We start from the raw sequence: 18,693 nt of genomic DNA, 5'->3' as shown, positions 1-18,693 counted from the left end.
ATTTGGACATACACACACTAGTGAAGCCATTCTTCCTCTTTTAGTGATCTGAATAAAATACATAGCTTGTTTAGGGCTCTGGACCAATTCACACATGTAGTGGCACTGCACAATTTCCTTTGCGTACATATCCTGTGGCTTGCTTACAGAGTATAAAATGCCACATTGGCTGCTGGTATATTTCTGGGTGAAATATAGGCTGTATACACACGTAATGGGAAACTGCGGGTAGACGAACTGAGGTCAATTTTTGTAACCGTGAATCGCATCACAGATATTCATCCAACTGTAGCATGGCAACCTCCAGTTTAAGGGTGGGAGAGCCCCTCCCTCTTCCAGGTCCGTCCACATCCCAACAAGTTTTTTAGTGCTTGCATTACCAGACTGTGGGCAAGGCATCAGAACATCTGCAGGGTGGCAGTCATTGGCCATGATCTTCAAGGCAGCGTGCCATGCATGATCCTGCCTTTTTGGAATAGACTGCACGCTGTCAGCAGGGAAAAGGCGTTTAAATGCCTTGAAATGGCATGTAAGCCCTTATTTCAACTGCAATAGCACCGCTGCCCTTGTAAGCGCCCCACACCAAAACAGTCTCAAACAAGCACAATTTCTGGCAAGGGAGAGATACAGAGGGGCTCTATTTTTCTGTTACTCCGGGAAGGGATCATGATGACTTCCTAGGAGGGAATATTTCTATGAGGAAGGGCAAAGGATCCTGGGGTCTGGTCCACTGTGACCAAGGATGCTCTTGCGATGGCACACCCCGGCAAAGCAGTCCAGGAACACTCAAGCACACTAGTGGCCCCATGTCAGCTTGCCGCTTGGGGATTAGTCCCTTCATGAGAGGACAAGAGGCTTCAAGACCTTCGGTCCTTCATCAAGCTGCACTCCCATGAGTTAAATAATAGACGAGATAACACCGTGAACCCCTCCTCTCCTGGCAACCCTTTCATACTCCCAAGAAGTGGTGGCCTCTCCATGTGTCCAGGTGGGCACACTAGGAAAAAACTGGGACCAGGGATAGATCTTCTCTCATTCAGATTTTCTGGGTTTTGACCAAAGTTGTGGAGTATGCAGACTGGCTGCTGCAGGTAATCATAGGAGAGGGGAGCTCTGATTATCAGCAATCCGAGGAACGTAGGGTCACTGTGCCAGGTGAAAACTAACATGGATGTGTGCCAATGGATGACCCGAGCGGCAGAGGACCTGCTTGGACTGCTTCTTTGTGACAGGTAATGGCTTGAAGAGCATGGAGACAGTGGGTGGGACAAGTGCTTGGAGAGGCGGCCATCAAAAAATGTGGCAGGCATGAAGTGGGTGCATTCCTGAGTGGGTGTGGGCCGTCCTCTCCAGTAAAAGCACGGAGCTGCAGTTATGGTGGCATCTGCATTGGGATGTAACACTGCCACCTTCAAACCTCAGGTTGGGCAGCGAAACTCACTACAAACGGAAGGTTCAAATTGGAGTTTAGCGAGGGAAACCACAGGTAGGGGAGTACAAAACCAGTTTGAATTGAACCTAGTTGGATTCTAACTGGCCCAGTTCGACAGGTTCAAGGTCAAACTGGACTGGCCCTCGAAAAGAGGGGGCCAGTCCGAATTCGAACCGGACTGTGCCCAGTTCGAATCAAATTGGTTTGATGGTTCACATGTGGCAGCCACCTTTACCATGGTTTTGTGCTTTTTCTGGAACCAAAATCATAGAGATTGTGGCCCACACCCATCCAGGTCCAGCTGCTGGTGGATTTTGGACGATTACTCTGCTAGTCTACTGCATTTTGGAGGATTGCTCTGTGCCTTGGTCTGCTGCTGCTGTGTGTACTCCTGTACTCCCAAACCTTGTTTCTCTGAACTGCTCCCCACCTGCCTGGATGGACCATCACCACTGGTTGGATCCTCACCACTGGTTGGATCCCCGCCACTGGTTGGACTCCTGCCTGACTCCTCCTGTCCCACCTGCCTATTGGACCCCCACCTGTTGCTGCCGCCTGACCTGCCTCCCTTGCCTGCCTGTTGGACCCCTGCCTTGCTACTGCCATCCCACCACCTTGAGGGTCGGGGAGGAGGTGTTACAGTCATCTTTCGAGAGACTCTCCCCGTTTCCAGGTGCCCGGTCAGGCAATCTCAGAATTTCGAGTGTTTGTCCTTGAGGGTGGGCCTCCGAGATAGGCTGGGGATTCTGCTGGTGTACCGACCACCCCGCTGCACTTCAGTCTCCCTACCTGAGCTGGCGGGGGTGGTCTTGGAGGTGGCTTTGGGTTCCCCCAGGCTTATTGTTTTGGGGGATTTCAATGTCCATGCTGACACACCCCTAGTGGGTGCGGCTCAGGACTTCATGGCCTCCATGGCAACCATGGGCCTGTCTCAGTTGGTATCGGGCCCTACCCACGTCGCGGGACACACTCTGGATCTGGTTTTTGCAGACCGGGAAATAAATGATCTGGAGGTGGGGGAATTTAAGATCACTCCTTTGTCATGGATAGATCATCATCTGGTGGGGTTTAGTTTGACTGCTCTGTCTGCCCTCTGCAGGGGTGGTGGGCCGATTAGGATGGTTCGCCCCCGGAGGCTTATGGATCCGCTTGGATTCCAGACGGCCCTCGGGGTGTTTCCAGTGTCCAGAGCTGGTGACCCTGTCGAGGCCCTGATTGACCTCTGGAATGGAGAGATGGCCTGAGCTGTTGACACGGTTGCTCCTAAACGCCCTCTCCGGCTTGGTGGAGCCCGTTCTGCTCCTTGGTTTTCCTCAGAGCTTAGGGCGATGAAGCAACTCGGACGACGGCTAGAACGACGCTGGAGGAAGAGTCGCCACGAATCCGACCGAACACAGGCTAGAGCCCATTTTAGGGACTATGCCGTGGCGGTGGGGGCGGCGAAGAAATGCTTATTCTCCGCCTCCATTGCGTCTGCTCAGTGCAGACAAACAGAGCTGTTTCGTGTGGTAAAAACCTTGCTCCACACATCCCCCCAGACAATGGGGGAGGAGTCATCTACAGCTCTTTGTGATCGGTTTGCCTGTCGCTTTGCAGATAAAGTCGCTAGCATCCGTGCTGACCTGGACTCCAGAGTTTTGGCAGTTCCGGCAGATGTGCCTCTGGTACCATCTGGTCCCGTTGTGTTGGATTCTTTTCGGTTGGTGCAGCCTGAGGATGTGGACAAGATCCTGGGCAGTGTGCGGGCGACTTCGTGCGCTCCTGACCCTTGCCCTTCTTGGCTAATAAAAGCTGCCAGGGAGGGGACGGGCAGATGGTTGGAGATGATCGTTAATGCTTCATTAAGGGAGGGCAGGATGCCATCGTGCCTCAAGGAGGCGGTGGTAAGACCACTATTAAAAAAGCCCTCCCTTGATCCCTCCAACCTGGACAACTATAGACCTGTGTCTAACCTTCCCTTTCTGGACAAGGTGATGGAGCGTGTGGTGGCGTCCCAGCTGCAGAGGGTCTTGGATGATACGGATTGTCTGGACCCTTTTCAATCTGGCTTCCACCCCGGGTATGGGACTGAGACTGCCTTGGTCACTCTAGTGGATGACCTACGCCGGGAACTAGATGGGGGAGTGTGTCCCTGTTGGTTCTGCTGGACCTCTCGGTGGCGTTCGATACCATCGACCATGGTATCCTTCTGGGCTGCCTCTCGAGTATGGGAATCGGAGGGACTGCGTTGCAGTGGTTCCGGTCCTTTCTTGGGGGGAGGGTCCAGAAGGTGGTGCTGGGGGACTACTGCTTGGCCCCGTGGCCGTTGGCCTGTGGGGTCCCGCAGGGATCGGTCTTGTCCCCCATGCTGTTTAACATTTACATGAAGCCGCTGGGAGAGGTCATCCGGGGACTTGGACTGAGTTGTCAGCAATATGCAGATGACACTCAGCTCTATCTCTCCTTGTCATCTGATCCTAGGGAGGCGGTGGATGTCCTGAATTGGGGGCTGGAGGCAGTGATGGGTTGGATGTGGGCTAACAAACTGAAATTGAATCCGGATAAGATGGAGGTACTGTTGGTCAGTAGGAGAGCCAATCGGGATGAGGCGATTTTACCAGTTCTGGATGGGGTTGCGCTCCCCTTGAAAGAGCAAGTACACAGCTTGGGGGTACTACTGGACCCGGCTCTGCTTTTGGAAGCTCAGGTGGAGGCAGTGGCCAGGGGTGCCTTTGCATGGCTTCGGCTGGTGCGCCAGCTGCATCCCTTTCTCGAGAAGGCAGATCTGGCCATGGTTACCCGTGCCTTAGTCACGTTGCGGCTGGATTACTGTAACGCGCTCTACGTGGGGCTGCCCTTGAAGAATATCCGGAAACTGCAGCTAGTGCAAAACACGGCAGTGAGGGTTTTATCCGGAGCTGCCCGTCAGGAATATATCACCCCCATTTTGAAAGAGCTGCACTGGCTGCCGGTTCGTTTCCAGGTCCAATTCAAGGTGCTGGTTTTGACCTTTAAAGCCCTAAACGGTTTGGGCCTGAGGTATTTGAGGGACCGCCTGCTCCCAAGGGTTGCTGCCTGCCTGACGAGGACATCTGAGGGGGCCCTACTCCTGGTGCCGACAATGAGGGAGGCCAGGCTGTCGTGTACTCGGGACAGGGCCTTCTCTGTTGCTGCTCCTAGACTCTGGAATGCTCTCCCAGTGGCCATTCGTTCCTCGGACTCCATCACGGCTTTTAGAAAGCTTGTAAAGACTTGGCTTTTTACCCAGGCTTTTACATGATCGTTTTTACTGCGGCTTCTGTGTGTTTTTATCTGTTGTATTGTTTTTATGGCTGTTTTTATATGTTTTTAGCTTGATGTTTTTTATTGCTTTTTTATTGTATATTTTAATTTTTGTAAACCGCCTTGGAGTTGTGTTTTTAATGAAAGGCAGTATAGAAATGTAAAAATAAATAAATAAAAATAAACCTTGCTGCAGCCTGGCCCACCTTGCCACTGCCACCACCTGACTTGCCCACTTTTCTGCCGCCGATGACTTACACACCTTTCCTCCACTTGACCCACCCACCTTTCTGCCATGCTTCCTGACCCACCTGCCTTCCATTCCCATCACCGCCTGACCCATTTGCCTTGTGTTCCCCCTGCTGCCTGACCCACCTGCCAGATTGGTGAGACCTCCCCTTTTGACATTTCTTTTTGTTTCTTGGTTCGTTCTAGTAAGTTAGTTTTGTTTGGTGGTTCTTTTTAGTTTTGTGGGGAATGATCATGTGTTTTTCTGTGCTCTAGTGCTGTTCTTGTTGGATTGGTTAGGTTTTAGTACTTTTTGTGACAGGTTTTTGTGACAGGTTGTGATAGATTTGGTGGCGGTGGGGGGTTGTGTTGTATTAGTTTCTGGTTTAGTTTTGTAGGTGCTTTGGTGCGTATAGTGGTTTTTCATGTTAGTTTGGGCCTGAATTGGAAGAAGGGATGTCTAGGAGGATGCAGGGTAGGTCTCGTAGCAGAGTGTTCAAAGGGAGGGGTGATGCTGCTTTGGGGAGGCGAGGGTGGTGAAAGAGGCCTACCCCCCAAGTCACCCAAGTCTCACTAGAGGTCATTGAGTGCAGGCTTATCTTTCAGGTGGCATCTGCTGCAACACAGCTGCCTATGACAGTTGAGGTGGTGGTGGTAGTAGCGGGGAGCCCAGCCAGGAAAAAGTACCACTTCTTCCCTTGGTGGGTGTGAAGGGGGTGGTGGCAGCTGCTAGCCCAGCCAGATTCCCCCTCCTCCCCCTGCCACTGATCTCCCCCATCAGTGTGACTCATCCCCAGCACAGTCCGAGAGTGAGGAGGAGCTGGGGCACGAGGATGTTATTCCTGTTGCCCCAGGGCCTTCGCAGCCATGGACAGTGGAGGGTGGTGAGGGTTCTGGTGGTGGCCAACAAACAGTCCCAGAAGCACTGCTAGTACCCAAGTGGGCCAAGACAACTGGCAGCACTATGTGGGAGCAGTTTAAGCACTGCCAAGGTGAGCCTACATGTCTGCGTCCACGGTAGGGTACAGGTCAGCAGAGTAAAGGAGACCAATCATCTGGAGATGTCAGAGATGTGGATGCACATCGAACAGCGTCATCTGGGCATCCTCGCCACCAATGGGGTGGCACTAGATTGCTTGCAGTGCCCTCAGCTGGTAGTGTCAAGGGACATGCTCCTGCTCCTACACTCAAGCAGGGCACATTGCCTGTCATGCAGTAGATGCATCCAGTTGGCAAGCGGTCTGGTTGCCAAGAAGCACGTTTCATTACCCAGGCAACTGGAGAGAGTATGGCTCTGGATGACCAGCTATTTCAGATGGTGGAGAACGTTATCTTCTGCTGGTGTCTCCAGCTACTTGCCCCCGAGTACAAAATCCCATCACACACCACCTTCAGTAGGTGGGTGGTGCCCTCCCTGTACCAGGCACACAGGGAGGCTGTGTTGGGGTTGCTGGAATCAGTAGGGACCGACACCAGTGCTCACTTCACTACAGATGTGTGGACTAGCTATAGTGGAGTGCAAGCTGCTTTCCTGTCCCTCACTGCACACTGGTGGGGGCAGGAGAGAGAAGAGACAACATCTGCTGCTGCTGGCATGGCCAGCACATCCTCCCAGGCAGCAAAGCCCAGGTGGACTCTGCTGCATGTGGAACCACTGGACATCAATCACTCAGCAGATGAGCTGTCAGCGGTCATGGGTGCCAGGTGGCGGAATATGCTGTCCAGGCAGCCAAACCTCAGCAGGGCTTTCATGGTCACTGACAGTGGTGCCAACGTGCTGAGGGTGGCATGCCAGCTACAGTTTTTGTCCATACACTGTATGGCACACACTCTGTATCTGGTCGTAACGGATGCACTTGGCATCAAAGAGGCAAGGGTGTGTCACAGGATGCCCACCCCCAGGGGTTGCTGCTGTGACAGCTGTCTTTGTGTACAAGTGCTGCAAGATGGCAGCCTATTTCCATCGCAGCAAAAAGGGAAGGCGGATGTTCTGGGAGCGGCAGTGTAAGCTTGGCTTACCTTCTCACATCGTCCCTGTGGATGTTGAGATGCAGTGGAATGCCTTTGCTCTTGTTCCCACACCTCCAGGAGCAAGAGACGGCCATCCATGCCCTGGCAAGGAACTGTGGCTTGGGAGTGTGTGATCTGCCCACCACAGACTGGAAGCTCATTTCCAAGCTGGTCTTGGCACTCGAGCTGTTCTTACTTGCGACGAGCAGCCTGTCTGCTGAAACAGCGGCTCTGAGCCAGGCTTGGCCCGCCGCTCTTTTCGTGGAGAAGACGATGGGCGAGTTCCAGACCACTGTGACCTCTGGGAACGCATATGTCCTGGCAAGTCAACTGAGGGCTGGAGTTGTGGAGTGGCTAAGCATAAGGTTGGGTCAATCAGAAGAGCATGTTTTGGCATGCCTGTGTGACCCATCCATGAAGGGCAATGTGGTCACTCCTGATGAGGGGTGGCCCCTCCTTGTTAAAGAGGTGTGTCCGGCAGAGAAGAAGAGGCTGGGTAATAACCAGCTGGCAGGCCTACGTCTAGTGTGCAGTACATGCTGAGCATCATCACTGCTTTCCAGCCCAGCAGTGTGGTGGCCCTGGCAGTGCCAATGCAGCTGGCGGTTCCACCTGTTCAATCCACCCTGTGGTTCAAACAGGGGTGCCTTGGCAGCCTTGCCAGGGGTAAGAGAGGCACCAATCATTCCCTGCAGTGGTGCTGAGCAGAGTGTTCTGCAGTCCCTGCAGCAACCACTGGAGACGGACCCTGAGACAGATCTTGTCCAGTTTTGGGCAATGCGTCTCCCAGTCTGGCTGGACTTGGCATCCGATTAATGTATAGAGTGAGAGAGTGCTCTCCATGGTGGTGATACCCCACCATTTTCGTTTGGATGCTGGCTTGTTGGAGCAGCTGGTTTTCATGAAGGCCAATCTTCTCCTGCAGGGCTACCCCAGGCTAGATGTGGAGGGTGAGTGACTCTGCATGTGGGACACTGCAACACCAACTCACCCTGGCCAACCAATGTGTCACAGTCTGCCCGTTAGTGCTGCTGACCCACTTAGACATGCACACGCTACCGGCTTGTGACTGGTGCCCCAGGACCAGCACCCACTGGGGCTTATTGTGGAGCATAGGTGGGTTTATAAAAAAAATGCTGGCTTGCTTGTGTTGGCACCACCAGGCTTGTGATGGTAGACTGGTGCAGGGCCGACTTCCATTTGGGAATCTGCTGCAGCACAGGTGGTGGTGTGTGTGGGGTGGGGGAGGCAGGTTGGCTTCCTGGATGGCTTTCAACTGTGTTGGTTGCTTTGGTTGGTTGTGGGTTGTTTTGTTGTTGTTAGCTCTCCAGCACAGCCAAACAAACATACACGCTCACACACATTGGCCCATGAAAAGTCTAGACTGGTTCCCTGGCATGTGTCAGCCTGCAGGCTGTCAACCAGGGCCCAGCCCTACCTGGGATCAACTTATTGCACACACACACAAAGAAGAAAAAAGACTTCTCATGTGGTTTCCCTTTTTTCAGTGTCAGTGTGTACTGTGCATGTGCACACACAAACACAATTCAATTCTGCTTGCTCTTGCTGGATCTAACTCCGATGAACAAAGGCAGACAAACTTGGTTGCCTTGCCAGGCTTGCCTGCCCTTCCTTCCTGAGACTTGAGGTTTGGTCTGTTGTGATGAAATCTCTGTCTGCGGTCTGGTGGTCTGACTCTGTGCATTCTTCATGTACACTCAGAGTCAGGGGCACCTGGTGGGCCACTGGGTGAAACATGATGCTGCACTAGCTAAGTCTTGGGTTTGATGCAGCAGGGCTGTTCTAAAGCTCTTCTGTCAAAAGTGTGCCGCCCACTGCTGCTGTTGCTATGGAATAATAATTGTGTGTGTCTGAAAAGAAACTTGTGGCACACTGGCAATGATGCGTTATTGGGCACAGTGGCTGGTACAGAATCTGGATCAGTGTTTCTTTATTGGTCTGCTTTGTACTGTGCTCTGTGGGAGAATCCCTTTTTAAAAAGTGAGAGTGTGAACTTTTGCTGTTTGGTTCTGCCATAGGGAATAATGGGAATTCAAACCAGCCCATTATTCCCTAGGGGAAGAATCCAGGGACACCAAAATGGGTTGGGTGGTACATCATGATGGGTGCTACCTACCACCCAACCCACATAGCAATCGGGCTATATTTAATGAATTTTTAAATTCTCCCAGGTACATCAGCAGGTCAAGGGCTGACATTTTGGCCCTGAAAAATTCAAAAATTAATTAAAAATAGCCTGATTGCATGATTGCTTTGTGGGTTGGGTGATACATAGCACCCATCATGCCATACCACCCAACCCATTTTGGTGTCCCTAGATACTATCCATATGGAATAATGGGCTGGTTCGAACTCCCTATGGCAGAACTGGTTCAAACCCGGTTCAAATTTGAACCAATCAGGTGGCTGGTTTGATGGAACCAGTACTTGAATTGGTGGCCCCAGTTTGAATCCAGTTCAAACTTGAACTGAATCAGGAAAACTGGTTTTGTGCACACCCCTAACCACAGCCGCTTTTGCCACGAAACTGTGGTTTCACGCATTCGCACATACAAGAATTCCAACTTCTGTCTCATTCAAACTCTGGTTTAGTGTTACGTGTGAATGGGGCCATAAAGTGTTGGTTATTACCTTTAAAGCTCTGAATGATTTAGGCCTGGGTTACTTGGGAGAGCATCTTTCTCTGCAAGATCTCAATTGCTCATTAAGATTATCAGGAGAGGTCCATGTTGAGGTACCACCAGTTCACCTGGTGGTGACTTGAGATTTATTTATTTATTTGATTTATATACCACCCTTCCAAAATGGCTCAGGGTGGTTTACAACAGAATAAAAACAATTAAAACCTAGGACTGAGCCTAGGTTGCGGAACACACTCCCCATGGGTATAAGGGCTTATCATCTTTGGAGACCCTCAAAATAGCCATAAAGACCCATCTTTGCAGTCTGGTTTTTAATAATATTTAAGTGGTTTTAATGATTTTTAAATAAGTTTTATGTTAATATTTTAATTGATTTTATTTTATTTTATTAATGGTTTGAATTTTTATTGTAAACTACCCTGAGCCGCTTTAGGATGCACAGCATAGAAATGAAATGAAATGAAATGATGTGTCTTGTAAAGACCTTTGTAGAAGATCATAAAACTGGTTTGCCTTTGCTACTAACACTAGAAAAATCTAGCTATATTGCTATGGAGCTCTGCAGTTTATTGAGCAAAAAGTAAGACTAAATTGCATCTTGTATACATGTTGACTATATTTGGAAGCTAGACAAAATCCAGCTATGCTAGACAAGGATGTCTTGGCTAGCACTGATTTTCTGGTTCCGTTGAATTTGTTAGTGCACACACTTGACATAATATAGGAAGGGAACTATATTTTCTTCTTACAGGCTTCATCCGAGCAGTGGGGTGCAAGGATTAACTGATCTTGCAATTAGAGGAGCGCCAATGACAGGCCTTGTAATCGCCACTTGACTGAATGTCACGCGTAAATAATATATGTGCATTTTTCTGCTGTTATGTCATCTGCCGCCTGTGAGTTAGAAAAGCATTCAGGATATTGCTTTCAAGGTTTTCTATCCTTTAACTCAGGACAAAGCAGCAGCTTTCCAGCCGGCTTAACAATAACCAGGGGTATCGATATGTGGACCTTTGGCTTAATTCAGGCATAGAGTGAGCAGGAGAGAACAAATTAGCACTTCAGAGTCTCTGCCAGCCGGGGTTTTATGAGATCGACTTACCTTCAGGGATTTAAAGTAATATCCTTATGACTGTTGGAATAATAAGCTGACGGATGTGGTCGAGTTCTCTGTATCATTCCACACAGCAATGCCAGTTCAGGAAACCCAGTAATTGGCTTCCTTCTTATATGGGACGCTTGTCAGAATGCATTTGTTGTTCCGGGAATCTCATCTAAATAGCTTTATGAAGAGTGAATCCGACTGGATCCGAGGGACAGGAGCACCGACACAAGTTCAATGGAACTTATTTTCTCTCCTGGAAAGGCTGCCAAATCTATTTCTTTTAAAGTAAAAGTGGAAATGAAACACCTTGACTAGTACAAATTACAATTCAAACTGATTGTTCAAGACTATCAAAAGGATCTTCTATCTCGAATTCCAGCTTTTGCAGCTGTGTGAGAAAAGGAAACGATGACTGACAGGCACTTCAGAGAGGGCCAAGTGCTTCTAATAGCATTATTTCCCCATAGAATTTCCCTTTTTCAAGCATGATCACTGCTTTGAAAAAAAAATTTCAACATGCAAAGACTGTGCCTGATGAGTGGTACACAGACTTGGCTTAAGTAGACAAGGGGCAGGTTGACTTTTCTGCTTCTTGCTGAATGGCAGCCCAAGCAATCATAGCACCCCAGGAGACACCATGCAAATTACCTGTACAGCTCAGGATAGCTTGGGGAACTTTCTATATTTGAAGCAATCTGGATTTTTTCTTCTAACCCTGTCCTCCAGTTAATGCATTGACTGTATCAGGTAAACAATGTGTGTGTGTGTGTGTGTGTGTGTGTGTGTGTGTACACACACACACACACACACACACACACACACACAAATATTTTATTTATTTATTTTATTCAGTTTATATACCACACTTCCTAGAGTAGCTCAGGGCAGTTTACATTAAAATTAAAAACAAAAACATAATAAAACAATAAAAACATTCAAACTTGGTTAAAATAAAATAAATAAATAAATAGGTATCATTAAAAGCCAGGCTAAAAAGATGGGTCTTTAAAGCTCTCCAGAAGGCCTCCAAGTGCGTTCAACAATCTAGGAGCAACAACTGAGAAGGCCTGAACCCAGGTCTCCACTAGATGAACCAGTGGTACCTGAATACAGACCCCTCCTGATTATCTTCATGAGCAGTGGAGATGTGGAGAAAGGCTCTCTCTTTTAATAACTAAACTAAAACTAAACTAAAACTAAACTAAACTAAAACTAAACTATCATCATCACAATACATAAAGTGCTGGATATGCTTTCCAAATGTCAGCAAACAGTTATTTCCCTTGAAACTTGTATAATAAGTTTGCTTAAGCTTACAGTTATTGGAAATATGAATTAATCACTGACGTACTCACACACAGCTTCTCGCTTAACCCAATCTAACCCAGGTGGCTTTTAAAACTAGTTTATTAATTCTGACCTTTATTATTCCTAGAGCAGAATTGATCATGGATGCCATCATAAAGGTTCCTTGTTTCAACATTACAATTTCTGAGCATCTTTTCTTTTTGAAATGTTGATCAGGCATGTCTCGTCCAGTTTGGCATGGTATTTATTATTATTATTTCTTGTTTACACAGTCAGACAGGTGTTATTGACTGGTTTGTTTTATCCAGACATTGAGTCCTTCTCAAGGATCTGGGATGGCTGAATCTCAAAAGTAGCTCAGGGCGGTTTACACAGAGAAGTGTACTTCTTTCAACACAGGAGTAATATGGTCTCTCCTAGATGACCCAGAAACCAACCTGGTTGCCGCATTCTAGACCAACTGCAGTTTCTGGAGTACATACAAAGGCAGCCCCACATAGAGCGCATTGCAGTAATCCAGCCTGGAGGTCACCAGCATATGTACCACTGTTTTGAGGTCATTCATCTCAAGGAACGGACACAGCTGGCATATCAGCCAAAGCTGATAAAAAGCACCTCTGGCCACCGCCTCAACCTGAGACACCAGGGAGAGGTTCAGATCCAGAAGCACCACCAGACTGTGTATCTATTCCTTCCAGGGGATCGTGACCCCATCCAGAACCAGCAGATCAAAATCATCTCCCAAGTTCCAACCTTGCATATCAAGTACCTCTGTCTTATCTGGACTCAGCCTCAATTTGTTATCCCTCATCCAGCCCATTACTGCCACCAGGCAGGCATTTAGGGAAGTTATGCCTTCTCTTGATGTTGTTGACTTGGTGGAATAGATATTGATATATTTGGTGATATGCACCAAATCTCCTGATAACCTCTCCGAGTGGTTTCATGTAGATGTTAAACAACATCAGAGACAATATGGAGCCAGAGGACACCATATGAAAGTTTAGATTTTAGAAAATAACAGTCTCCAAGAGACACCATCTGCCCATGAGGTAGGAGCGGAACCACTGCAAAGCAGTGCCTCCCACCCCCAATCTCCTCAGATGTACCAGAAGGATACTATGGTCAATAGTATCGAAAGCCACCGAGAGATCCAAAAGAACCAACAGAGTCACACACTCCCTCTGTCAATTCCTAATTGAAGATCATCCATCAGGCTGAACAAGGCAGTCTTCACCCCATAGCCCACCCGAAAGCCAGTTTGAAATGGGTCTAGATAATCAGTTTCCTCCAAGACCGCCTGGAGCTGGGAGACCACCACATTCTCAATCACCTTGCCCTCCCTCAGATAAGCATTTATGATCTCTACCAGACCCTCTACAACAGCCTCCCTGCCAGATATTATAAGCCATAAAAATGATCCAAGGTCATCACATGAGAGGAACTACTGGACACCTCGGCATCAGACTCTGTAACAATTGTCGAGTTTGAATCTGTTGGCCCAAATTTTGTCCACAAAAAACTCATTTAAAAGGTCACAGTGGGTAATTGTTGGTTCCAAGTACTCATTCAAGGGGGAAGGGGTGCACATTAGCCCCTTCGCGACCCTGAACAACTCCACCGGACATGAACTTGCGGACGTGATATGGGAGGAAAAGAATCGCTTCTTTACCACACGTATTGCCTGAGCATAGATCTTCAAATACGTTCTATGTAATAATCTGTCGGATTGAAGTCAAGTCTTTCTCCACTTGCACTCTAGTCATCTAGCTCGCTGCTTCAGCCCCCATAGTTCATCCATATACCAAGGGGCCAGTTTTGAAGCGGACCAGAGAGGACACTCAGGAGCGATCATGTCCACTGGCCTGGTGAGTTGATTATTCCAATTCTCCACCAGAGTGTTGACAGTGTCACCAGCAGAGCCAACACCAAATCCTTCCAAGGCTTCTTGGAATCCTATTGGATCCAGTAACCTTCTCAGGGAGATCATCCTAATGGGCCCTCTGCCCCTGCAGAGGTGGGACATGGTCATGAGTCCAACTTTAACCAGATGGTGGTCCATCCATGACAATGGAGAAAATCACTGGATTCCCCACCCACAGAACACCACGCTGTTTATTTATTTCATTTTTATTTCACATATTTTAAAACCGCCCAGAATTTACGTCTCTGGGCGGTTTACAACAAGATAACTTGTTGTAAACTGTTCAAGTGTTCAGAATGAAAGACCAGATCAAGTGTGTGACCAGCAACATGCATCAGTCCCGAGAACCACTTGGGATAGGCCCATAGTTGTCCTGGCCACTATGAACTCCTGAGCTGCCCCATACAAACTGGTCCCAAAGTTAACATTGAAGTCCCCAAGTACCACAAGCCTGGGAGACTCCTATGCCAAGCCTGAGACCAAGTTGGTCAGCTCAGTTAGGGACTCCGTTGGGCAGCGGGACAATCGGTACACCAACAGAAGTCCCAATCTATCCCTGGTCCCCAAACTTAGGTACACACATTCAATATGGTCCAACACTTCAACAAGGATCTTGACAAGGGAGATATTGTTCTTATAGACCACAGCCACTCCACCTCCCTGCCCATGTCCCCTCCCTGATCATCAAAAGAGCACCCTGGAGGAAAAAGCTGGGACCAGACTGGGCCAGCAGCCTCCCCCAACCAAGTCTCTGAAATACATACCAGATCGGTCCCTTAATCCAGAATCAGATCGTGGATGATCTAAGGTTTATTCTGGGCCGACTTGGCATTACAAAGGAGCAAGATGAGGCTCTGTGGGTGGTTAGCATTGCTTTCCAAGGTCAAAGACCTGGCAGGACAGCCAAAAGGGGAAACAGCAATTAAGTTTCTGATCTTCCTTCCCCTGCAATGGCCTGCTGTATCTGAGGGCAGGCAAAGGATCCTTGGGTTTGGTCCACTCATAGACCCAGACCAGGCAGTCCAGGAAGCCCCAACATCAGCTTTCCCAGCTGAGGATTAGCCCTCTCATGAGAGGGCCAGTACACTGAGGAAACCAGAGGTACCATGTGTTTTGGGTCTCCATTGCACTGTACTCTCATGAGGCAGACCACCCAACTATGGGGGCCCCTGCTGATGTGGGGCTCCCAGTATCTCTGGGAAATTAACACTGTAAAACAATGCATTCAAATAGTACCACTGAAATACACAAAGAAACAATAGAATTGGTAGTGTTGGTAACAGCTTAAAATGGCTGACTATCATAGAGAGGGGAGCTCCAGGAGGCGGGGCTGGGGGTCTGCAATAGGAGGGTGGCAAAAGAGCATGGAAGGGCTCTCTGGGTCAGCTGATAGAGATCTGTGCAGCTGGAGTAATTTCACAGATATTATCTCGGGCTTGAAGTGAGTGAATGGCTTGCTCTAGGCCAGGTGGACAAAGATCCACAAAGCCAAGGATCTCTGGGAACAAGTCTGTAACCTTCTTGTAAACTATCAATCAGAGCTGTAGCCTATAGTTAGTGAGAAGTATAGGTATGGCCTGACTCCTACCAGAACTAGAGGAAGAGGGGGAAGTTCACTGGAGTTGAATCCTTGTCTGTAAGGGATTCACAGGAGGCTGCCACCATCCATTTTGTTTCATGTGGGGACAAACCACTCTTTCTACATAAGGTTCCTGGGGGAGGCTAAAGTGGCAAAACCCTCCCCAAAAAGGCTGAACAGTCCTAAGCCTTCAAAGGCATGTGAAGGCAAACCCAAAATGAAGAGTAGCACATTTTAGCAAGAAGGAATTAATATTAGATTTTTTTAAAAGTATGCAATAAGAAGAATTGTTTTTTCATAACACAGATTGTAAGACAGAGTTTTCATTAACCTGGCAATGCAGATTCCAAGCAATCAGTAAGGAAAAATAACTTCCCCCATATGTCTAACTGACTTGGTCCTAACTTATTACTTACAGGCTTTCCCATCTCCCCAGCAGCTCTCAGCCTGCTGCTTCCTCAGGGCCCTCCTAGGACAGACTTAACTAACAGACCAAAGCTTTCCCTTCTCCAGTAAGTGGCTGAGTGTGTAGTTCCCACCCAGTCCTCTGGATTGGTCCTTCTTTCTTGCATTTCTTGGGCTTTTTTCCTTATTAGGAAAGGCCTAGCCTGCCAGCAGTTGCTCTGAGTGAAGTGTTGTTCTCCCCTCAAACCCTACCATCACTAAAAGGTATAAGCTTCTGGTCCCACTCTATGTTAAAATGCAATTTTTCCTTTTCAGTTTTTTCAAAAAATACAATTTTTCTTTGGACAATTTTTCCAAAGTCTCTGGCTTTGAACAATCTCAATGTGGGGTCCTGGTTCAGCCTGGGAGACTCTTGGGGGTGAAATGGACTGAAAGGGAGGCCTGTTCCAACAATCCTATTGAAAGTAATGCAATGTGGATACACAAGACTTGTCATCTCTTCACACTATTACTTTCTGTGGGATGTGCATCGCGATAACACATCTCCATCCATATTTTGCCTCATTTAGTCAACTACACATAAATGGACCGGGATGAGAGAACAGTCTCGTTGTCTCAGCAAGAGAGTCATTTTTCTTCTTCTTTTTCATCATCCAGCCCACTGCAAAAGTGTATGGGGCGGGGGGGATGCCAAAAGCATAGTGTGTTTCACAGGGGGCAAAAACATGGCAAAATATTTCCCTGACCCTGTGCTTCTTGTTGCCGTAGCTCCCCATATTCAGACTCTCTAGCTTTTGTCCTCTGACAATCGAGTACTATGCCAAGAAAGATTAAGTGAACTCTCTCAGAGCCCCATGGATTTCTGTCCTGTCTCATGAATAGACACAATAGCATGATGATCCTGGATCTGGGAAGAAACAATATTTTCCTAACTTACCCTTCTGAAGAACTGTTATGTGGTCTAAAGGAAATAACATAGAACAATGCATGTATTCATTCATTCTCTCTCTCTCTCTCTCTCTCTCTCTCTCTCTCCCCCCCCCTTTCATACTGCAAGGAAAACACAGACATAATTTAAGGTCTGTAGCACTTGTCATATGTCTCTAGATTTAGTAAATGTCATTGCTCCAATAACTCTACAGACACTGAAGAATATAAGTCATACGCCTAGTAATCCAGAATGTCAACTCTTCTGGTCTACTTTTTCATTGTCAATTTATCACAAGGAAAAATGCTTAATTTTTGTAAAGCTTTATTGAATTAATATATTAATGTATGTCACACAGGGAGTGTTAGGATTAACATCAAGGTGACAAGCTATTTTTGAATTCAGTGAAGGAAAACAACATTACCTTTCTTTTCAAGACACAAAAAACCTGACTTTTTACTATGCTATGATGTACTGTTTAATTCCTGATGGTTAAATTGAAGGACAAGGAAACCACTGCTGATCAGTCCACACAGTGACTGATCAATAATTCAGTCTTTAGTTGTCAGTGGGAATCATACAAACCAAAAGGGTTAAATAAATGTGTTGGCCTTTTCTTTCACCCTTGTAAATCTATACCATGGTACAGAAAAGGTCAGGTTTGTAACTTAACCTGGCCTTTTTTGCCAAAGTTTTGCTTTCATGTGGATCAGAAAAACAACTCAGAGAGTTTTGCCGAAGAACACCTAGTCCATCCATATGGTAATAAACTGCAGGATATTCGTAGCTTTCATGCATGCTCTATCTTACTGTTCTTGCACACACTGCTGAAGGTGTCTTTACTCCTTCCTAATTCAGTCTTACTCTCAGTACACATGCAGACCTTGCACAATTTCCACAGCACCACCTTCCACAGCTAGCACATGCATTCTGAGAAGAACACACCCTATCCCACAGTTGTCACAAGAGTGGTGATGAAAAAGGATGGGCTCTTCTTGGAATGCACTGCAAATGTTATGCAAGATCTGGTGGCACTGCAAATGTTATGCAAGATCTCTGCTAAGCATGTTTGCAGAGGGTCAGATTGCACCAGTGGTGGCCCATGAACATGCCTCCGGGGGGTGGCAGGAGGCACCTTTAAGAGTAAATTAATTCGGTGCTCCCATCTGCTGCCGTGGCACCTGATCGTTGTTCGGAGCCGCAACATGCCACCCAGAAGCCCCTATGGCGAGGAAGTGCCTTTGCCACTCACCTGGCCGCTGGCGGGGGCTCGGCTCCCTGGAAGCCAGGTGAGTGGCCGAGGCGCTTCCCCGCCGTAGGGGCTGCTGGCTGGCATGTTGCAGCTCTGAACAGCATTCAGGTGCCATGGGAGTGGAGGTGAGCACCGAATTAATTTACTCTTAAAGGTGCCTCCCGCTGCTCCCCCCTCCTGCCGGAGGTGCGTTCACAGGCCGCCACTGGATTGCACTAGGAAGTAGCAGGGAATTATGCAGCAGCATTTGTATGGGAAGTGAAATCATGCTTGGAACTTGTGCAAAAGCTTTGAATATGCCACAGTTTATTGCCATATGGAAGTACCACAATGTAAGCTCCATTCCAGTAGGGAAAAATTGTGAGGTACTTCTTATTCTAGGAGTCTTCTGTTCGACAGCACAGTGCTGCTGGTACAATTTGTTTAAAAAAGAGCGGGGGGATCAGCACAGTACCCCAGCTATTAAAGCCACTGGGGCTGGCTACAAGCAAGAAGAAGAAAAATCAAAATAAAAAAGATTCAAAGCAGCAGCACCCAGTTAAAGTCACTGGGGCTGCTGGTACAATTAAAAAGGAAATAAATAAAATAAGCAGTTGTG

This window comes from Hemicordylus capensis, chromosome 2 (genome assembly GCF_027244095.1).
Source record: "Hemicordylus capensis ecotype Gifberg chromosome 2, rHemCap1.1.pri, whole genome shotgun sequence".
In the NCBI taxonomy this organism is placed as follows: Eukaryota; Metazoa; Chordata; class Lepidosauria; order Squamata; family Cordylidae; genus Hemicordylus; species Hemicordylus capensis.
The sequence above is the reverse complement of the archived record's forward strand: the minus strand, read 5'-3'. Positions refer to the sequence as shown.